At 33.2% G+C, this 26,238-nt stretch overlaps 1 protein-coding gene and 2 long non-coding RNA genes across 4 annotated transcripts in view; 2 read left to right on the forward strand and 1 right to left on the reverse strand.

Moving 5' to 3' along the window:
* Nucleotides 1–26,238, forward strand: part of LOC124538401 (sodium/calcium exchanger 3) — a 150,103-nt gene that overhangs the window by 82,479 nt on the left and 41,386 nt on the right. The gene's annotated exons all lie outside the window — the stretch shown is intronic.
* Nucleotides 20,718–21,674, forward strand: LOC124538402. The gene is made up of 2 exons (XR_006966978.1): nucleotides 20,718–21,069; nucleotides 21,408–21,674. It is a non-coding gene; the product is annotated as an uncharacterized LOC124538402 (long non-coding RNA).
* On the reverse strand, nucleotides 22,134–22,837 carry LOC124538403. The gene is made up of 2 exons (XR_006966979.1): nucleotides 22,701–22,837; nucleotides 22,134–22,298 (listed from the first exon to the last, which is right to left on the reverse strand). It is a non-coding gene; the product is annotated as an uncharacterized LOC124538403 (long non-coding RNA).

Here is a 26,238-nt window from a genome sequence, read left to right on the forward strand (position 1 = left end):
TATGTGATGTGATGTCATATGATGTACGAAATATAGTTGGTCTTTTTCAAAGTTTTTTTTGCTGAGGTCGATTACAGCTCTTTCGAGGGATCCTTGTGTTTTACGCCGCATGACGTATTAAATCCGCATTTTCGAAAGTCTATTTTTGCTTTATTCGCAAGTTTCCTTTGAAATTGTCCTCGAAGTAGTTTCCGACTCATATAAACAAAACGCTTAATCTATCCATATTAAAAAATTTAGTAAGTCAACATCAGTTTTACTTAAAATCAAAAAATAAATAAAATTTTAACAAAAAGAAAAACCGACTTCAAACAAAACACTATTTTAAAACAAATAAAAATGCACTAAAAAATAATAAAAATAATTGCATATTTTACATATTTTTTGGAGTCCTCCTAGGTAAAATGAAATGAAAAATATTAGACTACTTAAAAGTCGATTTACGATTATATAATGTAGTTATAATTATTGTTATATTTGGAGTCGGTGTCAGCCAATAAAACCCAGTATATCTATCAAAAACAATACGAGAATACTTTAACAAATATGTTTTTTACAAATTACCTTTTACACAATAATATACTGGATCAATCAAGGGGCTCGTATCGCTTCTTTCTTTTGATTGTTGGGGCAAGGGCACCGTAGCTGACACCGGCTCCAAATATACCAATAATTATAACTACATTATATAATCGTAAATCGACTTTTAAGTAGTCTAATATTTTTCATTTCATTTTACCTAGGAGGACTCCAAAAAATATGTAAAATATGCAATTATTTTTATTATTTTTTAGTGCATTTTTATTTGTTTTAAAATAGTGTTTTGTTTGAAGTCGGTTTTTCTTTTTGTTAAAATTTTATTTATTCTTAAGAGAGAACCGATGATTACATTTTGACCATCGAGAGCTTTGTTCAATATAGAAGCCGAGAAGAATCTACAAGAAAATCAGTAGTTACAAGGGTCCAAAATTTTAATTACAGAATGACGTCAATCCTATGCAATTAAATCATTACATAGTATAAAACATAGTCGCTTACGGCTGTCTGTCCCTGTGTGTGCTTATATCTTTAAAATTGCGCAACGGATTTTGATGCGGTTTTTTTAATAGATAAAGTGACTCAAGAGGATAGTTTTTGTATATAACAAATACAATATAGTAAAGAAACACTGATAATTTTAGAAGTTAATGTGATGTCGTAAATTAACACATCCTCCCTTCCGTAGCTGGGGCGAGTTGATTAATATGCTTTATATACCAGATTTGAGATTTCAAGATTGATTAATAAGCCGAGTTAGTGTTAAAAAATGTTATTTGAATAAAATAATCTAACTATAATCAACTTACAGCTCGTCTTCATACGTCATAGCTGTGACGTCAACGTCTAATGGGATTTATTTATTAAACGACCATATGGCTTCCAGGTCTATATCCGATGTCTTACAGCGTCATATGGTTTACGTACGTGGACTAATCCGATTGTAATATAATATAGGGTTTTTATATGACCTGTTCTATTATCAATCAATCAATCAGCCCATTTCCGTCCACTGCTGGACATAACAACAACAACAACAACAGCCTGTAAATTCCCACTGCTGGAATCCTACTGGCCTCCTGTCCCTTTGAGGAGAAGGTTTGAAACATATTCCACCACGTTGTTCCAATGCGGGTTGGTGGAATACACATGTGGCAGAATTTCTATGAAATTTGTCACATGCAGGTTTCCTCACGATGTTTTCCTTCACCGCTGAGCACGAGATGAATTTAGACAATAATAATAATAAAGACAAATTTAGCACATGAATCAGCGGTGCTTGCCTGGGTTTGAACCCGCAATCATCGGTTAAGAGGCACGGGTTCTAACCACTGGGCCATCTCGACTCTTACTGGACATAGGCCTCTCCAATTGCACGCTACTGAGATCGTTCTTGGGCTACTCGCATCCAGCTCCTGCCAGCCGTCTCGCGTTAGTCGTCACTCCACCGTGCCCGAGGACGTCCTACCCTACGTTTGCCGAGACGTTGCTGTTCTATTAATTTCAACCAAATTAGTAATATGTTGTAGGACACTCCACTCAGTTAAATTAGAGTTGCTTTTGCTATATGTATTGAATGTATCGTATAACATACAATGAAATAAATTTACAATTTTTGACATTAATTTGATAGTAAGATATTAAATTTTTATTTTAAATTCCGTATGAATTAGAACGATAACAAAAATCGTTTTCAATAATCTATACACATAATATAATTCTAGTGTCTGTTTGTAATATTAAAATTACCTCTTTCTATGGAATCTTATAAGGAACCCAGTTGTCAAATTTGAAGTTTATAGGTATTATAGACAGATTTTGAGATTGATCATTGAGTGGTATTTGGCTTATGTACAGTTGGGGTAAGAAAAGGTTCGTCACCATAAGATCTATTTTCGTGTGCTCAATATGAGCTATCTGTTTTACCGATCGATATTTGTATTTTTTAAACGTTAAAAAAGAGTAACTACTGAGTTTCTAGCCGTTCTTCTCGGTAGAATCTACTTTCCGAACCGGTGGTAGCTTCACTTAATTGTAAAATGACGATTCAAAAGTGTTTGTAAAAGCCTACTTGAATAAAGTTTATTTTGATTTGTTTTGAGAATGATATATTGCGTCTCAATGATTTGATTTTTAGATTCAAAAGGTACTAAGAGTTTAAGACTTGATAAAGAAATGAATTCGAAAACTAGTATGTACATAGAATATTATAATATATCATCAATGAGACTGAAGCCTCAAAAGTTATATTATAATATTGAAAAGAAAATATTCTTTCAGAGAAATACAACAATAAAATCGGAAACATTAAAGAATCAAAGGAAATAAACAAATGCAACAAGAAAATCTTTTGTTGAGAAACTCCTGCCAATTAGATAACACTTGACTTCTATATTTTCTATTACAATACAATTTTATTATTCGAATAAGATAAGAAACTATTTTATTTTGACCTATTTAAAGTGACCCGATTGATCAAGACGGCGTGTCTTCGTAATTTTGTTACAGATAATACAATTTTAGTTGTTAAACTACTGGAGCGATAAATGTAGTTTAAAAAGCATATCATCCAAATGGCAGATTATTAGGATACCATTTACTTACCTTTACGTTTTACTATTCTATTTTTTATAGACCTTGAACGCGTTTGAATTTAACAAAAAAATATATTATTGTAGCCTTAGTAACTCCTTACTATATCAGTTATCTGCCAGTGAAATTCCCGTCAAAATCGGTCCAGCCGTTTCAGACATTAGTCGCAACAAACTGACAGACATACAAAAATTTTCAAAAATGTTATTTTGCTATTTGTACCGTGTATAGAGATACAGATGCATTGAGTAAAAAAGGGCTATTTTAATATTATAAACAGACACTCCAATTTTATTATATGTATAGATTATAGTTTATAGTTATTAAATATATTACTCAATGTTCACTGAGTAAAGTAAGCAATGTTACTGAGTGTTCTTATTCGGTGATCGAAGATGTGATGTAATCTTCATCTTGAGCATTGGATCCACTGTTCCATAATCATTTTTTAATGACATGGGTAGCAAACTAGCAAGCTCACCTTAAGGAAAGTGATCACCAACGCTGCCATCAGTTCAGAAAAATCAACGATAAAACTGATAGCACAGAGTGGTCGTGCGAGGCTATATTTATAATGTCTTAAAAACTGCACTTTTTTGGATTTTCGGACATCAGTGTAGTGCGGGTGAAAGTTGGAATTATGACGAGATGTCCTAGAGTAAAAATCAGTTTCATAATTCGATATGCTCTTCGCAGTTGCTAATTTTGACGCAATATTTGCGTATGTAGTTTTGAATATGTACATACAGGACTTGTATATTTATTGGAATTGTTATTATACTGTCAAACGCAGTTACGCGATCAAAGTTAGCAGAAACTAATCAAACTTTAACGTGCTAACTTACTCACTAACAATCTGACAATTAAAATTTATAAATACTTTACTTTTACACACACTTGTGTAACGGAGTTTCTTAATGGTCCTTCTTGGTGATCTACATTCAAAGGCACGATTACTTTATATAAATTGAATGTGATTTAGTCGCCGAGATGGCCCAGTGGTTAGAACGCGTGCACTTTAACCGAAGGCTACGGGTTTAAACCCAGGCAAGCACCACTGATTTTTCATGTGCTTAACTTGTCTTTTTAATTCATTTCGAGCTCGACGGAAGGGAAAACATCGCGAGGAAACCTGCATGTGTCTAATTTCATACAAATTCTGCCACAAGTGTATCCTACCCGCATTGGAACAGCGTGGTGGAATATATTCCAAGCTCAAGAGGAGACGAAATGGCGGTAGTATTTAATTATTGACGATTCAAAAACGCTTCATTGTAAAGTTTACTTAAATAAAATTGATTATGATTTGATTTGATTTGATCATTGAATGCAAATACTCGAACTGTTTAACAGATAATTCTAGTTTCACGGTTTCGCTCAAATGCGAGTACAGGTGTTCGGGATTTAATCCATCTCTAGCTAGATTCATTAAGATCTGCTCAACCATTATGACCTGATTTAGTAACTAACATCCATCTGTTCAAACTTTCGCATTTATCAGTAATAATTACTAACGTTATAAATCCAGTAGCCAAAAGCAAAATCAGCTTTTCATAATATAGGTGTGTGGATAATCATAAGGGCTATTTGACGGTAAGTGGTCATCACCACCCATAGACAATGTTGCTTTACATCGCCAATGCGCCACCAACCTTGGGAAATAAGATGTTATGTCCCTGCTTATAGTTACAGTGGCTCAATCACATTTAAAACCAGAACACAAATATACTGAGAACTGTTGTTTGACGGTAGAATATCTGATGAGTGGTTGGTACCTATCCAAACGGGTTTACACAAAGTAATCTATACAAACTATTATATATTGAAGTACCAACATGTTTTTTGGTCAGTACTTCCATTGGTGTAGATAGAACACCTCACCAATATGACATTATCATCAGATAATTAGTTTAGTAGTTCATTGAGAACAAACATACAAACATACATTAGAATTTATTAAGTATCAGGAAATAAAAAAGTTGCATGCATGTATGAAAATTAAAAATGATTCGTATCGCAGTTACATATTATATTTTACCATAACGGAAAAGTCACTTCCGTAAACATGTGTTCCAGCAAACAATATAAATCAAAAGTTTTCCTTTTTTTTTCGACGGGATCTCGCAGGATATACGGAACACTAACAAAACTTGGCCCGTTTTATGATAAGTCGTATATATGTGTTACGAGCGCGGTATAAAAGTTACGAGTGTCAACCGGATTTTCCACCAACCACCACAATCCTAAGGCGTTATAAACGAAGTGTTCTTCTAAGTGAAAACCACATGGGTTTTTATACTGCTATTAAAGGCATATTTATTTTATCGTACAGTATATTTAACTAGCTATTTACATTCTTGGTTCAGTGGCTAGCTTGTGACTTTAAAGTCCTGAGTTCAAACCCCCAAAGAAATTCCGTAGCCGTTGGTCTTGCAACTGAACCTTTTCCGATCGTATTGGTAGTGTCTCATCAGATAGTAAGAATGTAAGTATAGGCCAAGTTCCCAAGGTCATTGGCGTATTGGTCATGTAAATATTACCGATAGCACCAATGTCTATTTTCAGTGGTGACCACTTAGAATAAATTGGTCCAAATCTCTAGTTCATTATTTTGGCGCTACGAGGCCAGTACGTTTAGATTCATCTATATTAATGTGAGTAATATGACAGTGGTCTGTCTGTCTGTCGCTCTTTCACGACCAAACCTTTGAACCGAATTTGATGAAATTTGGAATGAAGGAAACTTGAACTCCAAAAAAGGACATGGCCTATTTTTTGGCTGATACATGTCAACCAAACACCCTAAAATGTAAACGAAGCAACGGGTGACTAGTAGTATAAAATATAAACAATTTCTACAACTAATAGTTTGAATTCAAATTATAATAGTATGCGCCACCTAGTGAGTAATAAATAAAACAATCCGACCATTACAGTTTCTCGTTTTTAATTATTATATTCCAGCAGCTAATACCAACAGTAATAAATCAGGGTAGCAGCGAGTAGAAGTTTAATTGCTTTTCGTGTTAATTAACAATATATTGCTAATACACACAATTACAATGTTGTAGAAGCCGGTATTGCTCAGTGAAAATATAACTTGGATCTCAAGAGAAAGTCAAGAGTTCAAATTTGGCTAAAAAGTAAAAATGATATTGGCATAAAGTAAATTTGAAATATGCCACATTTGCATTCAAGAGAACTCCTACAATTGGCATTTCTTTTTGTAACTTTATCCATCCTTGATTTAAAATATGTGATTGAAGACCTATCAAAGAACCGGTAAGCCAAGAACGTTCTGCTGATTTTGTGAAGTCAGTGTCATAAACAATACCCTTTTAATAAGAGAGCCCTTCCCTAGCAATGGGGCGTCTTCAGTGTTTACCCTTTCGCAAACATTATTAAGCCACGCGCTGTCAACATTGCGTGCCTTAATATTGAACAGTTTTTCAACCCAATCGATTAAGCCGAGGTTAAAATCCACAATCCTATACCATACGCAATGTCTCTCAAGGGTGAATTTTTATTTGACATTTCACTAATATATGTAATTAATATTATAAATGTGAAAGTAACTCTGTCTGACTGTCGCTATTTCACTACCAAACCGCTTCAAAGCAAACTTGGACTCCGAGAAAGGACATACTCTAATTTTTTGCCTAACACGACGACCAATACCCTAAAATACGAGAGAAGCTATGAGCGACAACGAGTGTTATATAAGCCAGGTGATAAGTGGTCCACTGCCCTAAAATATTGGTACCGTAAGAAATATTAATTATTCCTTATAGTATCGCGAATGCGCCATCAATCTTATGGTGCTATGTCCTTTAAAACGGAGCGCATAGATGTTTGGTCAAATGAGTGTTTGGTACTTATCTGGTCCACCAGTCTTTGGACTACCTAGCATAAAGAAAAAGGGAAATATCATACCACATTTGTATTTAAGAAGACAGGAGAACTTATAGATGGGAAATGAAGAAAATTTCTCAGTATTGCTGTCCTTTTCTTTTGAATGTAGAATTAGTACGTGAATAACATCCGCTAAATGTAATTAAATAGTATGGTGTGTCTACCATCACTAATTTTGTCGTGTTAAAAATTCAATATTGAAAGTTCATAAGTGTTAAAGTTTTCACTTTCGAAGTTGGAGTTCGCGTGATTGTTTTTAATTATTAATCGTACAATTGTTTGAAGTTGTTTCAAGATAATGTTTGTTGACGTTTTCTGCTTAATACATATTTTAAAATTTAATATTAATTAATAAAAAAAAATTACAATTTATTATTTTATACATCAATGGAGACGTCCTTTCGGTCTTGTAATTTGTAATTTTACGTACATTGGATGACAATCCAAATGAGATGATCTGATGATGAAGGTAGACAGTATCTCACTTTTCTAGAATATTGCCATGATTTAGTAAGTACCTATATAGGTAACTGTTGGCTGCGTATTTGTCCAGCTTTTCAATCTAAGCCAAGTGTGTAACCAATACCCTATCCAGGAAAGCACACATCCTTGGTCCAACAAGTCTTTCTTGTTGTTGGATTTTTTGTCGTAGTCTATCATGAGAGTAAGAAAACAGCGTACCTGTGTTTGCACTATATTTTGTTGGGCCGTTGATTGGAGCTCTCTGATTGGTTGGATGTCGTTGGTGAAATTAGTTATAAGACCTGGAATCTTTAGTCTTTAAGTTTTTACTTGGTGGTAGGGCTTTGTGCAAGCCCGTCTGGGTAGGTGCCACACGCTCATCAGTTATTCTACCGCCAAATAACAGTATTGTTGTATTCCGGTTTGAAGGTCGAGTGAGCCAGTGTAACTACAGGCACAAGGGACATAACATCTTAGTTCCCAAGGTTGGTGGCACATTGACGATGTAAGGAATAGTTAATATTTCTCATATTTCTTACAGCGTCATTGTCTATGGGTGATGGTGACTACTTACCATAAGGTGGCCCATATGCTCGTCCGCCAACCTATACCATAAAAAAATGTTTTCTGATTAATATTATTTTAAGGAATATTCGTCACTGTTAAAAATAAAATTATCATTTGTGACTCGAAGCTTTGACGCGACTTATCATTTCATATAACTTTTCTGAGATATAATTAATAAGTTAGAAGTTCATTTATACTTAACTTAGTCACCTCACACCACAAATTACTTCTATAAAGCAATATTAAGTATAAAACTTTTTGCTGACTTTAATATCTTTTCTGATCTTTTATAATTTGCAAGTCAATGAGTCTCCCGGAAATCGCTGACGCACCATGATTCTCCTTTCATCTTTATCATTCTTTGACTCCATATTGTTTTTGACTTTCAATTGCCTTTGAATCTGGCAATTTTTTTTTTTACGATTCATCGCAAAAGATTTGTCAAAGTATTCTTGGACATTTTGTATTTATAGATTCCAGTTATAAGTAATTCGAGAGAAGTTCACTTTTGGGCTAAGTCTTCCTCAACTTATTGGGAACACAATTTGGAGCTAACTCTAGCACGCTGCAGATTTGTATTCTGATTGGTTGCCACGTCATGCAGGTTGCCTAACGATTTTTCCTTCCTTCTCTGGGTTTGAGCCCATAATCATTGGTTAAGATTCACCTATTCTTACTACTGTCATATCTTTCATTTAACAGAGCATAGACACGACACTAATCGACAAATTATCAAGACAAATTTAGTTCGTCTAATCGTTCTGATCTTGTTGAATTCCCCAATTTTTACAAAACGGAGCACGTACAAATATTTCTACCGGACAAACCGGTATGCATTAAAAAGAGCAGTGCCAAGGGAATACAAGACGGATGGAGCCAAAGTGACTCGTAATATAAAAACAACATTCGTAACACAGCCAACCTACTTATTATGGTAAATTTTCGCGCGTATTATTCATTTTATATTATATTATAATGTAGCAAGTGCTCGGTTTCATTTGTATCATTATTTATTAGGACGCATGATACAAAATTATCTTTCTTATTAAAAATAGTTTGTGTAATTCGCGTTAAGGTAATTAAATAAACAGTCAAACCCTGAAGACTTACATGTATATAATCATTTATTATGCAACATCTTCAATAGTTTTTTAGCGTGCGGGCCCCCTAGTGATTGAAATAGTCCCAGGATGCTTACTCTTCAGCTACTGTCGTTCCCAATCGTTCACGTTTTCCCTTTTTCTTTGCCCCACCTAAAGTTTGGTATGTGGGACTTGCCAGTAGCTCGGACGACGAGTGCGCCCAGAATATCCACTAAAAACCAGTGAAACTCTCCGTCTTTTGGTGCCACCATTCTACCGAGATCTCTGGGATCATGACTCACACAAGTGATAAGCTTAAAAGGAATGACAAATAGACACAATAGTAATTCCCCTATTAATTTGAGGCATTATTGCTATACTTTAAACAAAAAAAAACAATGTTATAAGTATACATAAGGTTGATAGACTGACAAGTCAAGACAACTATATGAGAATGTCGACATGTCTAATGAATTCAGTAGTGACGTGCCACCCTCCGCTTTAATCGTGTGTCAGGTGTTAAGGTAATGAAAAACTCCGAGGAAGATTATTACTACGAGGAGTATGAGGAAAATATATCATGATATTATTATTCGCTAACTACGATATGAGAATAATGACCGTGTTTATATAACGATTATTTATGTATGTTCGTGTTCCTAAGCAGGCGATTGTTTGTTTTTTTTTTTGGCTTATGATAGAGTTAGGCGGACGGATTAATATTAGCCACCACATTAACGTAAGAAATTTAGCCATTTCTTACATCGCCGATACTTCACCATCCTTGTGAGCTAAGATGTTTCTTGTACATGCTAACTCACACTTCACAACTGATCCACAATAATACTAAGTATTGCTTATAGGCACCTCAATAATCAGTAGAATTAATATTGATTAGGTACCCGGATTTGCTTCTACAAAACCTGGAGGGTAATGTCCAAGTTACTGAATAACTTTTAATTTTTTTATAAATAATATTAGTTTATGAAAGAGACATATCTTTTAAAGTTTTTCGAACGTGAACTACATTAATCATCAATCATTTAAAAAAAGAACACCTTTTAAAATTTCTGAGATGAAGTACAAATATGTCTGTGTCCAGGGAATAAAGCTATATCAAATGTTCTTGCGTGAAATATAACGTTGCAACATAAAATGGAGACATTAAAAAGGCAACGATGAGCGAGGAGTGAGCTCGTTTTCACCCTTTGTTTTCGCTTTGAGGCTGGAAAGTGACTTTCTTGAGATCGTCATTTAATTGCTGTGTCTGTTATATGAAAATAGTCTTAGGTGAGAGTGTTACTTATTTTAAATATGTGAGACTTAAAATCAGAATAACCCTTCGAATATTTTTATGTCGAATTTTTTTTATTACTCCGGAATTTTAATGTACTAAATTTAGTGATCACGCCTTGTGTAAGCCCGTCTGAATTGGTAAGACTCATTCATCAGATATTCTACCGCCAATCAGTAAGCAGTATTGTTGTGTTTCGATCTGATTGGGTGACATGCACAATCATCATCACATCGTAGTTCCCAAGGTTAATGGCGCATTAGTGAAGTAAGGAATGGTTAATATTTCTTATTGTGCTATTGTCTATGAGTGGTGGTGACCACTCACCACCAGCCGCCAACCTATAACATAAAAATAATCCAAACCTATTTAATAAAATTATTAAAATCCAAAGATGAATAAATTAAGTAAAACGTATTTGGGCATGGTGATCATGGAATATAAAATCTATTACTATGATTAAATATTGTAAAAGAAAAGTAAGAACTTGTAAACGTCCCGATGTTGGGCTAAGGCCTCCTTTTTGAGGACAAGGTTTTGAGGTTAAGCCACGCTGTTCCAATTTACGTTGATTTTCCTGTTCTACATATAAGTCTCACGATATGTTCCGTCACCTTCGAGGACGTGTTTAATTATAAAATCAAATTAAGAACATGAAAATTTTCATACTTGATAAGATTTGAATTTGGAATCATCGGTTAAGATTAACCAATCACAGCTTGGTATATTCCGTTTTTCCATTCTATATTGGTCCCATTTTTTTTATTTTATTATCATACTTTGTCTATCTTTCAAATAGTTCCATATTTTATAAATAGAACGTATTTGCTTATATCAAAGTACAAGGAAATCTATATACCCTTGCAAAGGTACTTGTCCTTCGTTTTATAAAGTCGGTGTAAAATTACCACAAGCTGCAATTTAAATGCCATATCTTTATGACTTGCAAGATACGTTGAAGGAAAAAGGTTGAGGAATTGTAGAGGTAAAAATATTGCGGGTTCAAACCCAGGCAAGAACCACCGAAATGTGCTTAATTTATGGTTATAATTCATCTAGTTCGGCGGTGAAGGAAATCATCGTATGGAAACCTGCATGCGTCTAATTTCATAAAAAATCTGCCACATGTGTATTCCACCGACCCGCATTAAAGCAGCGTGGTGGAATTTGCTATAATCCTTCTCATCAAAGAATTTTGTTGATTCTAATTCTGAAGAATATGGTTCTAACGTGAATTCACATGGTACAGGTTCAGGCGTGTTTTAAACTCAATTTATTTCATTACGTTAAATCGCTGAATATATTGTTAATTTAAAATAAAAAAGGTTAATGTAACTTTTAATTTAATAGTATATGTTGCTATGTTTAATTTATTTCATTTTATTAAATATATATATAATGTGTAATTGACGTGATGAGAAAGAAAAAAATATTTTTTATTTTATTTTACATTTATGACGGGATAGAATAAAGGAATGAATTTAACCTGACAGCTTGACGTATGAGGTTCGGAAAGTCACACTAAATCTCTATCTATACATATATAATAAAATTGGAGTGTCTGTTTGAAGTATTAAAATAGCCCTTTTTTACTCAATGCATTTATACACGGTACATATACCAAATTGAATTTTTTTACAATTTTTTGTCGGTCTGTGTGTCTATTTGTTCTGGCTAATCTCTGAAACGGCTGGACCGATTTTGTCGAGACTTTTACTGGCAGATTACAGTTAATTTTTTTTAATGGCCTAGGTTGGCGGACGAGCATATGGGCCACCTGGTGGTCACCATCACCCATTGACAATGAAGCTGTAAGAAATATTAACTATTCCTTACACCGTCAATGTGCCACCAAGCTTGGGAACTAAGATGTTATGTCCCTTGTGCCTGTAGCTACACTGGCTCACTCACCCTTCAAACCAGTACACAACAATAGTGAGTACTGTTATTTGGCGGTAGAATAACTGATGAGTGAGTGGTACCTACTCAGACGGGATTTTTTGTTAAATTCAATCGCGTACAAGGTCGCAGGCACAGCTAGTTACATAATATAATAAGCGATAATCTGTATTAAGCGTCGTATAGCTTCAACACAATCAAAGTTGAACAGGTCACGGTAGAACCATTTGTCTTGCCGAACCATTAACGACGTAATACGCGACTTTTTAAATCTTAAAGCTCCACATGACAATGTAGGTGGAAAGAAGACCATTAATCAAATAACCCAATCGATATATCTATAGAAAATGCTTGATAGAAGTGGGATGACTTCTACTCATTCTTTCCTGTGATTAATCGTCCCGTCGGGATCGGACTGGTCCGAAATTCTTCAAGCGAAGGTGAGTTAGGTATTCGTCGATCTTTGAATAAGCTTTCAACGTTACGCTAATACGTCTGAAGTCAATGTGGATTTATGTAAAGGTTTCGAATTCACTTATTTCGTTTTGAAAAATCGTTTAATACTGTTTATTGAATAGCAAAAGTCAACGTCGAAAATGTTTCCTTAATACTTTACTTGGTGGTAGGGCTTTGTGCAAGCCCGTCTGGGTAGGTACCACCCACTCATCAGTTATTCTACCGCCAAACAACAGTGCTCAGTATTGTTGTGTTCCGGTTTGAAGGGTGAGTGAGCCAGTGTAACTACAGGTACAAGGAACATTTGTTATGTCCCTTGTACCTGTAGTTACACTGGCTCATCTTAGTTCCCAAGGTTGGTGGCGCATTGACGATGTAAGGATTAGTTAATATTTCTTACAGCGTCATTGTCTATGGGTGATGATGACCACTTACCATCAGGTGGCCTATATACTCGTCCGCTAACTTATACCATAAAAAAATATTGTAACATTACGATTAATTATTGATTGTCATGAAAAAAATTTCTACCACAGATTCAGAAAGAAACACTTCAGGCGTGAGATGAACCGGCAAAAAATGCAACAGGTTCTTTTCTTACAATAGATTTTAATACATGATGTAATTTTGCATATTCCTATTTGTAATGGCCTGAAGACTGAAGGCGTTTCTTTTTTAGACGTGTTATCATCTATTCATAATAAGTAAAGTAACAGCCTGTAAATTTCCCACTGCTGGGATAAGGTCTCCTCTTCCACTAAGGAGAGGGTTTCTTACACATTCCACCACGCTGTTCCATTGCGGGTTGGTGGAATGCACATGTGGCAGAATTTCGATGAAATTAGACACATGCAGGTTTCCTAACGATGTTTTCCTTCACCGCCGAGCACGAGATGATTTATAAACACAAATTAAGCACATATGTACACATATATGTGCTTGCCTGGGTTTGAGCACCCAAACGTCGGTTAGGATGCACGAATTCGAACCACTGGGCCATCTCAGCATTGATAATAATGTAATTCATATTTTAAATTAGAAGGATTACATTTAATTATTGTTGGAATATAAGGTCAATATACCATTCCTTACATCACCAATGCGCCATCAACCTTAGGGGCTAAGATGTTATGTACCTTGTATCTTTTGTTATACTGGCTCTTTCACCTATCAAACTGGAACACAACAACGATTAAACAATCTTGGCATTGTGTGATTGGTTGATTAAGTCTAATCAACCTGGCCGCCTAAGTAGGAACGAAGTGTGCTTTCACACTAGCTTATATTTCTTTTCAAATTAAAATGTATTGCAATTAGTATAGTTTCCTTTCTCCTTTATAAACGTTGAATGAATGTAATTTCATATAATGTTGTATGTTTAAAACGTTTTCACATCTAAAAAGATTCTCACTTGCAGTGAAATTCAAATGTGATTGCTGCGTCTGATGAATTTTCTTGCGGAATTATCTCATTTGTCTTCACTTGAGCGTGAAAAACAGCTGACTTAGCGAATATATTTATCTCGCTTAGATATTTTTAAAATAAATGTCTAATTAACTATTTATACAGTAACTAGTTTTAGTTCATATTTGTATAAATTTAAGCATTTAATCTTATTAATTCTTATGTTAATAAAATATACCTCTTATCACTATATTAACCTTTTAATAATGACGTGGGTGTCTCACAGACGGCGACATAACAAAAATGAGCCTTATTTCGGCGCCTTTAAAGTTACCCTCGCGCTCTTCCCTGTAACTTCGGGATCTAAAACAACGATTGATAAGTTGAGCCAGATTACAGCATATATGTATTTATATATGAGTCGAGCGAAGTCACGATATTGTTGAAAGTCTTCGACGTCAACCCAAAACATTCATCGACTCGGAATCTTTATGACTTGAACTATTTGACACGACGATGATTAACACAAATGTGAAATGAAGAAATGAAAGCTTTCTTAAAAAGAGCGAAATATTAGCTTTTTGATTAGTACCTAATAAATTTAAAGCTGATCTCATACGAAAATGTAGTTGTTTTTTACATTTCCTTAGTAAATGAATAATAAACGGATCATATATATGTATTTCAATTAAATCATGTGAATTTTAGTTAGTAACCCATTTCGGTTTTTTCAATAATCGTCTGATAGATGCCACGTCATCATTTATGATCTGACTAAACCGCCTCAGTACTTAAAGGTTAACTATGTACGTTTCAATAAGGATTTCACCACTTTTAATATAGATACATTATTCTAATGGCAGATAATTTATAATTTATTTAACGTCCACCTAAACGATAAACTTAAAACTATTTTGCGCAGATGGTATTTTTATATAATGGTACTAAACTGTATTCACTTGAATTCAGACGTGAAATAAATAATGTCATTACAAGGATAGTATCGTTTGTTATCAAACTGCATCCACTTTTATGCTAATACTAGCGACCTGCCCCGGCCACACGGGTGCAATACTGATACTATAAATATACTACAGAATTTGTTTATTTACGACATCACATATCAAACTTCTAAAATTACAGTGTTTCTGTACTACATTGTCCATGTTTTACGTACAAAATACTTCCTCTCGAATCACTCTATCTATTAAAAAACCGCATCAAAATCCGTTACGAAGTTTTAAAGATTTAAGCTTGCAAAGGGTCATGGGGACAGAAAAAACGACTTTGTTTTATACTATTCAGTGATTAGGAGCTTACAGTAGGATTTGAATAAAACTTCTTGCTACAGATAGCATATTCAATATGTGATAGAAAGGGGGAGGGGGTGGCGTGTTAGGTAAAATTGAACACGAGTAAAACCGTACGGAGGATCTAGTAAATTTTTTGGGACAAGTAAATAAGTCTGGTGGTAAGAGGTCAATGACCTACAATGGCACTGTAAGAAATATTGATACGGAAATTGTGATTTTGACTCACTCTGAATAAATTCCTATCATTGGTGATAGGAATTTATACAGAGTGAGTCTTGAGTAAGGATGTATGATTTCCATTTCAAAGTGATCTTGTATGTCGCATCTTTATTTCGTTATCGTCGCACCCGCAACACAAATACAGCGTCACAGCGTTAGATGGTACGAGGAGGCAGCCTGCCTGGCGCAGATCGGAATATCGCCCGCGGTTGCTTTGAGATATTATGCCTCAGGGCAAAGGCATAGTTTTAGAAAACTGAGGAAATTTACATTTACTGAGTCTTACGAAAATTGTTTCGACTTTACCCCTTAAAAGGGTGAATTACAAAAATACTCCCGTTATTCCCTTACCAAATTTCATGTAAATCAGTCGAGAAAATAACCGTGAAGAGGTCACAGGCAGACTTTCGAATATATAAGATTAGTATAGATATTGTAAGGAATGTAATTTCTTCTTTTTAAAAGAAATCTTTCAAAGATGTTATTTCATTGAAGGTTAGTGATATAATGTATACTATTAAAGTATAACTAATAGTTTCTTTTACTTGGTGGTAGGGCTTTCTGCAAGCCCGTCTGGGTAGGTACCATCCACTCATCAGTTATTCTACCGCCTAACAACAGTGCTCAGTACTGTTGTGTTCCAGTTTGAAGGGTGAGTGAGCCAGTGTAACTACAAGCACAAGGGAGATAACATCTTAGTTCACAAAATTGGTAGCGCAGTGACGATGTAAGGAATAGTTAATATTTCTTACAGCGACATTGTCTATGGGTGATGGTGACCACTTACCATCAGGTGGCCCATATGGCTCGTCGCCAACATATTCCATAAAAAAAATAAAAATTACAGGATTTAACTTGAAATTTCATATAGGGATTGATTTGGTATACAATGCTTACTTTTTCTTTCAAATATGAAATCATTAATGAGAGAAATTGATTCATTGTTTAATTATTAGAAAAATTTAATATTGTATTATTTTAAAAGTTTGTTTTCATTTTTTTTTCACAATTTTTTTTTCTGAAAACTTTCATTCATTCAGAATGGTAATGGTGTTCTATCATGTTTTTCTAAACGACGCTGTCTCTTATTCAACAGTGTAAGTAGAGCACATTTTTATATAAAATGTAAGTTAATATTTAGGCAGTGATTAAATGACAATGACCAGTTGAACCACTACCAATATTTTCAAATGTCTGTGACCTTACAACGCTTGTTTTTATATAAGCCACAGTGGCCTGTTTCTACGATAAAGACTCTATACTAAAACTTTTGGTAATTTCTATACTGAAAGCTTTTAAATTTATAGAAGTAAGTAAAGTAGTAAAGTAACAGCCTGTAAATTTTCCACTGTTAGGCTAATGGCTTCCTCTCTCGTTAAGGAGAGGGCTTGGAACATATACCACCACGCTGTTCCAATGCGGGTTAATGAAATGCACATGTAGTAGAATTTCAATGAAATTAGGTACATGTAGGTTTCTTCACGATGTTTTCCTTCACCGCCGAGCACGAGATGAATTATAAACACAAATTAAGCACATATATATAGTGGTGCTTGCCTGGGTTTGAAAACGAAATCATCGGTTAAGATGAAAAAAATTATAGGAGTAAAGCTTATTTACAATGTACGAAATTCAGAAAAATCAAAAATTCTGCGGCCTGGTTTTTTTGTATATGGATCCCTCACGTCTACAGACTTGGAGGGGAGCCAAGAGGTATAACTTAAGTTGAAACTTGAACGAAGGATGCTTCTTAAGCCCCTTATTATGATGCCATTATACTTAATACCAGTAACTTGACTTAAACACACTACAGAAAAATTGACATTCCATTAATGTACGGCAAAAAAATTAAAAGTCAAAAGTCATTCTTTTGACTTGCAAATTTGTTTCTCGTAAATTTTTAAAATTATGCAACATCGTAACTAAATTGATTTTACATTTAAGAGATAAAATCATCGGAATGGTTATTGAAAGTTGAATGATTTTCGAAATACGAATTTTTTAATATAGTGAACGAATGAAAATGAATGAATATAAATATCTTTCGCTCGGATATTCAAATACATTTATGGTTTAAAGAAAAAAAGTTTGGAAAGGCGCGTTATAAATTTATGTACATGGTTAATGAAATTAAGGTTTTTTTTTAATAATGATACAATAGACTAATAAGAAAGACAGTACTATTTTAATTATGTTATTTAAAACTATTATAAATACTTTAAAATTTATAATAAAATATAAGTTGTTTTTAAATGAAAGTAGTAATAGCATACAAAAAAATATAGATTAAAATAATTTAGAAAAACACGTATAACAAATAATAGTGTGGTACAAAGATATAATATGATAAAAGCAATTTACCGAGAACTCAATTCACTAAACATTAAAAAGTAAACTAAAAATGGCGGTTATAACGTTTTAATTACAGACGATATTATTTAACCTTAACATTGTAGCAGCTTGTGATATTAAAACAAATATTTCATCACTTAAAATTAAAGTGAAGTAACAGCCTGGTAAATTTCCCACTGCTGGGTTATGGCCTCCTCTCCCATTAAGGAGAGGGTTTTGGAACATATTCCACTACACTGTACCAATGCAGGTTGGTGGAATGCACATGTGGCTGAATTTCGATGAAATTAGACATATACAGGTTTTCCTTCACCCTCACGATGTTTTCCTTCACAGCCGAGCACGAGATGAGAAACAGAAATTAAGCACATATAAACATACACGGTGGTGCTTGCCTGGTATTGAGCCCGAAATCATTGGTTAAGATGCACGCGTTCTAATCACTGGACCATCTCAGCTCTTCAATAAAATAGTATATATGTATAAAATATATACATATAAGACCGACTAAAGTTATTAGGTATTATATGTAAATACAGACCAATAAATAAAGCTAGACAGACTGACACCGTAACGCGTTACGTAACGAACGAGGCACTCCCATAACAAGTTATTTGTTTTATTTACGTCTATTATTTTATTTAATAATATTACATATCATATTTTAATAATAGTAACGCTTCACCCGCTTTAATTTTTTATGAAAATACAAAATCAACATATAAAGTAAATTATCCAGGTATTATGTGTTATGTAAGTGCACCCAGTAGATCCCTGTACAACAATTATTTCATTCGATAATTACCTCCCTAGTAGCAGGAGCTCGTTAACGCTGGAAAAAGGTCTTGCCTTTGAAGATAATTTCATTTAATTTCCACCTCTATTATTTACAATTGTACTATCAACAAGGTTATTATTATTTTCCTTATTAAGTCTTTGTTTTATGTTAAAATAAATGAACATGCATTTACCCGAAAATTACGTCGTCTCCCATTTTACCCCTCAGGGGGTATTAAAAATGTAGTTAAGCCTTTCTCGGTTCCTAAACTATCTTCACAACTTAGATTTAGATGTTTAAGCTTAACAAAACATATTTACTTTTGCATTTATAATAATAGTATAGATTTACATCATTAACTTTTTCTATTATGAACCACCCATCTTACCCACCCGTCAGCAAGAAATTATGAGTTTAAGAGATCTAGAATTCCATGACCTTTTAAGTCATTGATAAGTATAGAGGTGTAAATTTACTATCCTGTCAGTCTCACTGAGGCTACCACTTTCCACGTTGACGTTCTATTGTGGTGACTATTTACCATCAAGTAGCCTATATATTAGTCCACCTACATATGACATAGCAAAATTAACTTCACGTACCTTACGTATACTTTGAATGCAAAGAGTCTCCTCGTATAATCAAGCGATTTATTTACCTATTATGTGCTAAGCTTCCTAAAATAAATTAACAAATAAATATTACAAAATATTTGCTTTATAAGTTTGTGTAATATTTTTGTGACGTTCAATAAGTATTATAATGGTGGAAAAGAGTAATGACTTCCTTGCAATTTTTTTTCTATGTAATTTAAATATCGAATTGATGGTAGTTTCAAATTTAAATTAATCTATTAAAAAAAGAGCCATGTTTATTCAATGGTTACAAAACGTGAATCACCAATGATTCTGAGTACAAACGCTGGTCATTTACCAGTTATTTATAATTTATACCGTGCGTAGTGGTGAAGGTGAACATCGTGAGATAAGAATCTTCCAAATGTATCCACGAATCTGCATTGCAGGGACTTGGTAGAGTAAGTTCCAAGCCTTCTCAAAAAGAAAAGAAGCCCACATATGCACATGCTAGATTAACAGAATTGATTTTAAAAAAGACAATTCAATAGTGCTTGCAAAAGTCCATTCGAATAAAGTAAATTTAGATTTTATTTGATCGCTTTATGTTAAAATATTTAAACCAATGACGATAGAGTGTGAGAGTATTAAAAATGGTATCAACCAATCAAGTACTTACTTTTATAGATCACTTACAACATTTCGATTGTAGAACGTTTTTGTGTTATCATTGAAATTTTCCAAAAGCAAAACACAGCGCGTTAATGTTTTTTTACAGAGATAGGCCTTCCCTCTTCTTGAGAAAAATGTTTGGGCCTTATTCCACCACAATTATCTAATGCATCCTCCAAGAATTGTGGTGGTGGTTATTTACGATGAGTAATCTTACCAATATCATATACCTATGTGAAAGTTTGGCTATATAAGTTACTTAGCTAAGACGACGCCAGTACGTCTGAATAGATTTAAATGAAATTTGGCACATAACATTATAGCCTGAAATAGCACATATACTATATATACCTAACACCTAATGTGCAAGCACTTCTTTTGTAATCCTTGCTCTTTGTTAAGGCCTCAATTGAAGGTCACTTATACTTAGAACGCCATGAATCGATAACGCCATTATTGATGCATTGAGTAACTACGGATTCGATTTAAAATAATAACATAAATATGCGACCGTAAAAATAGCTTTTCATGTACATATATCGACTTAATAAAATATAAAATGACTGCTTCATATATGACGCATAGGCTGAAGAACCACTGGGCGATTCCGAAACCCATTTTTCGACTCCATATGTGGGATTTCTAATGAAAACTCTATTTGGCATTCAGCAAACTCGAATTAAATCTACACTAGCGCCGTTTTGTGAGATTGAAAGTAATACGAACTAGTTTCAGTGAGAACTGTATTATTTGACATTAATTGGCATTCTGTATCTCGATTTCGAAATTAAAAAATGAAACTAATCTCGGCTAAATACGTCAAATTAAAAGTAGATCAAAGGTGGCGGAAGGCTTAAGCGAAAACTGTAAATCTATGTGATCTATTAATAATGTATCTTCGGACCAAATAAAACTACCTTGGCATGATATTATCACTCGGAGAATGTATCCTAACGTAAGCATACCTAAGTAGATCTTACTTTTCAACCGACTTCAAAAAGGAGGAGGTTATCAATTCGTCTGTATTTTTTTTTTTTTTTTTTTTTTTAATCATTAAGAAAATGAAGTCATATTTATCTCGCATCTACGAATTACTAATAATTCATTGTCAATTAAGTATTTAAGATCTAATAATATATAGAAAATTATCAAAAACCTTTAAGCTGTAAAGGCTGTAATCTGAGGTTTACAATTTTACACAGTTTTTCTTTAACATATAATAATGCTGATTATTAAATTAAGGGTATTTGTTCCTTCTAATTAACATATCAATTTATTATCATTCTATTTCAGATGGATTGCATACATTTATATAAGACTACAGCTAAGTCAATAATATCTTACTAGAAAATATATATACATATATAAATTATAGGTAAACAGATATAATTTATTACAACCAGATACCATACAAACTACACGGACAAATTGATGCTTCATGGTAAAGATTTAAGAACAATAAGTAGATACTTGAATTGAATTTCAATTTCTTTTCTAATTTAAGAAGCTGGATTCCTGCATACTGTTGTGTCTAACACATATTAGGATATTTAATAATAATAAAACAAAAAAATATTACATGTATTTCAAGTCAGTGGAATATACTAAATTTTAAAGGAAAAGACAAAATAAGAAATTCTGATAAAATACAACTAGTATAAACATGAATAAGTGTGTTAATAAAAAAAAAAAATATAGTATAGACATTGCAAATATTTTAACTATTTAATAAAATGAAGTGTTATAAATTATTAAATGTTAGATAATGTACACTATTCTATTAATGTTATTTAATATAAAAATAACTTATTAAATGAATATATTCCAATTAGGTATGTTTGTATTTCAATTATTTATTTAAATTAAGTGTAATGAATTATTAAATGTCAGTTACTTTACTAATCTAATTGTAATATTTTCTTATTTGAAGACCATTGTAATAAACAGATACTGTAATGATAATAATTTGTATTTCTATATGTACAAAAACAGTATTGCATAAATAATAAAACAACAAAATGTGTAAAATTTTTTAATGTTTCATATTCAAATCCCAAATATGTTTTCCTCCCTCGTTAAAATATGGATCATTTTGTGTAGAAATGATAGAATCTATAGATGCTATTCCTGTATTATCACATGTTTTTCTGCCTAGCTGGTATGCTGTGAGCATCAATGGTATCACTAAAATAAATAAAATAGTATTAAAAACACATTAATCATATTATAAAGAAGCTGAAAAATAACATACATATGTGAATTGCATTACATACAAAATTATATACATTATTTACTGAATGTCTGAAAATTCGTCTGAATCAACCAAATTAGACTTAAATAATTACTCAAACTAGTAGTTGTATATTACATTGTTTGTATATTATGTAGTACAACTTTTAGGACTTAGAGGAGCACCATCAGGATGCTTTCTAATTAAGTTGAGAATTTATAATTACAGTTAATATACATTATAGGCATTAGGCATATATTTAATGACCAGTGTTTATAAGGTAAAAATTATATAATTAAATTTTTGGGATTATTGTATTCCGAACATAGAAAATAAATAGGTATGTAGGTACTTACTTCATCATTAGAATTCCATAATAAATCTAAACGGTAGTGATTAAAAGTAGTTACGGATAAACTTTCGATTCAATTAAATTCTTTATTTAATAGCAATTTACTATATTTACTTGATATTTTATTATTAAATATTAATGCTAAACATTTATGTTGACATTTATACTTTTTTTGACAAAATTTTACGCAAAGGTAATCTGTCTTCAGCCAGATATTGATAAAATATTTCTGATTTTGCGTTATAAATTATTTTAAACTATAAAATAAATTATTTATAATATATTTAGCATGAATCATGACGTCATTTATTTTTCAAATCATTAGTTTATTAGAAATTTCTAATCGGGAATGTTTTTTAAAAAATCGGTAATTGAAGTGTATGCACTAGCATCTCGCTCCACAGTTTTCGCTTCATATGATTTGACTTATCGTTGCGGAATACCAAATATTTTTCCATTCAAGGTCGTTTCGATATGAGTTAAGAAATGAAAACTGTTTCAAATCCTAATGTGGTTTTTGCAGAATCGCACGGCAGGTCATAGGGTGAAAACTGGCCTTAAAAATGTGGGAACCGGGGATTTTTACTTAAAAAAGGAGGAGATTATGGAGGAGGAGATTTATAAATACATTTGTTTTTAATTTTTATTTTATGGCTTTACAAGCACCACTGATTCGTGTGCTTAACATCGTGAGGTCACCTGCATGTCTGTAATTTTGTAGAAATTCTGGCACATGTGTATTCCACCAACCCGCATAGGAACAGTGTGGTGGAATATGTTCCGACACCTTCTCAAAGGATTAAGAAGGCTTAGCCCAGCAGTGGAAAATTCACAGGCTGCAGTTATTGTTGTTATGCCTTTTATTGTTTTAATATTTTATCATATTGGTGGTAAGCGTTCAGTACAAGTGTTTGCACAAACACAGATGCACTTTTATATTCCCTCACTGTCATAATCCGAACCGCGGCATATCCGACACGATCGGAAAAGGGATCATCAGGATCTACAGCTTTACGTGCTTTCCAATAAACGCTGTGCACACTTACAACTAGCAGACAGGCTGATACTAAGAAATTATCGATTGAAAAATCCAATAATTATTTCCCAACCTTGGATTTGAGCTGAGGACCTCTGGATCTGCCTTACTTCTTTCCTGTATCTAATTACTTATCTAGTAATATAACACATACTGCCAAACCAATGAACCGAATTTGACGAAATTTGATACAAACTTGAACTCCAAGGCCTTCCTTGGAGTTCAAGTAGCAAAAAAGTAGCCTGTGTCCTTTTTGGCTACTTTTTTGCCTAAAACGCGAGCGACGTCTTCGCTCGCGTTTACATAACTAGAATGTTGTATACGAAAACCTTCTACAAAATGCACTTTACTTTCTACAGTAAGTCTTTTGAATATTGGTAAAGTCAGTCAGTTTTTACAAAAAAAGCCTCCTCATTTATTAGAAAAGTTATCGATAGACTTTTATGAACACTCTATATAAATAAAGATGACGTAATATTGGGCATTATACACACTTGATTAAGTTTCGTTCGCGTCAAACGAGCCGTGGTTAGAGGGAAGGCTAAACCATAGCCATATATTTATGGTTTATTTTAGAAGCCTTGCATTATGATAAGAGTGAGTCGGGTTTAGGTTTGAAGTGAGAAATGGAATAAAGATCATGTTTTTCTATCGTTAATAATCAGAATAAGTTTTCCAGGGTTGTCACAAATGTGTCTGACGTCAAAACTTTAGTTACGTAAACATCAACGATCTTGATATTTTCAAGTAATTTAAATTTAGAAAACCAAGTTCCTGACGTCATCAAGCCAAGAATTTTTCGTAGGTCAAGGTCTTGTGGACGTTTAAGCTAGACATTTAACTAAATTGTATTTAATTAACATATCTGCCTTATTTAATCAGTTCTGATAAACGAAATTCTATAAGAATCTACATTCCGAATCGGTGAATCAGAATAGCCTGGAATATCTTACTTGAAAGATGTGAATCTTAGCTGATGATTCCGAGTTCAATCTGGAATACGAACCAAAAAATTTAATGTGCTTAATTAGCGTATATAATTATTATTAGTATATAGTTCATCCCTTGCGTGTTGCTAAGCAAACAAATCGTGACGAAGCTGAAATATGCTTGTGTTAGATGATAATTCACTAATCCACATTGGAACAGTGTTTAAGCTTCCAAAACCTTTTATAAAAAAAGAAACTATAGTCCATCATGGAGTCATTTAAATATTGATTAATACATTTTTTACATTTAGTTATAGAGTTATAAACAAAAGGTAAATATTGTTATTTTGTTTGTAAACCGACAGCACTACTTCGTATAATTGAAACAAGTTTGAACATGGCTGAAGTGTTGTATAAATAGTTTACCTTCAACGTGCTTCAGAGTAGAAGTGTTTGATGCTTAAAGAAATCTCCGTATTTGCATTACTTTGTACAAATCAATTAAGAATCGTCAATATGGCCAAGGGCGTGAAACTTAAGGTTAGATTTTGTATTTAAACCCAAGCTAATATTAGCCAGTGTCAGTATAGGTAGATGACCAGGCAATTGGGCCATAATGGCCTAACTATCGCCCATAGATATTGGTATTTGGTACTGAAAGAAATACAAACTAAAGTCTCCAATACATTACATACCTATTTGTTAACTAAGGTATTATGTCTCATCTGCCTGTAGCTACACTGGCTCACTCATCATACACACCGCTAAACAACAATACTTAGTAGAATAGCGGTAGATTATGTAATAAGTTAGTGGTACCTACACATGGCCTACGCCTATGGTACCTATCGACACAGCTCTGTACAAAGTTGTGCTAAAGAAGGTTTCAAGCACCAGATAGCTTTCAATCAAATATGTGTCATGTTTTGGAGCAATACAGCTCATTACAAAACTCTTAAACCTTGTCAAAAGAAGAGCAAATCTATGTCCAGAAGTGGATAAAGCAGGAACCACTGTAGTGGTCATTTAAATTTAATTTAATATGACTTTTATTATTTGAACTAAAGTAGTCCAATCAGTTGATTTCCATTAAAACAGATACCAAAGCTTATCTTTCTTTACGCGGTTTATCCAATCTTTATATTCCATGAGATGAAAATATTAGCTGCAAAAAGGTCGTCTATCATCAAAGGACTAACGCTCTAAAGCGCTCTTAACCAGTTAATACCGGTAAAATGCGCTTTTAGAGTTAAAAGATTTTAATTTACATTTTAACGTCTAGCATCATTTATATAAATATGCTAAACTGTACTCTAAAGTACATACAAATAAAGTCGTAAATGAATTGTCTTTGCTTTAGAATTAATTAATTTAAAGTTTTTTGGCTAGTCGTGCAACTGAATCCAATTTACATATAGAAACGCTAACATATATAATCCTTCATTTTATGCAAATCAATCTTCAAATCTCATACTAATTCTCAATAAAGTTAAGTTATTGAAAGCTGTCAAATAACTTTCTCATCCGTACCTACCAATATCATTTAGGATTTTGTGCAAGCCCATCTAGGTAGGTAC

The sequence above is a fragment of the Vanessa cardui genome, chromosome 20 (assembly GCF_905220365.1).
Source record: "Vanessa cardui chromosome 20, ilVanCard2.1, whole genome shotgun sequence".
NCBI lineage: Eukaryota > Metazoa > Arthropoda > Insecta > Lepidoptera > Nymphalidae > Vanessa > Vanessa cardui.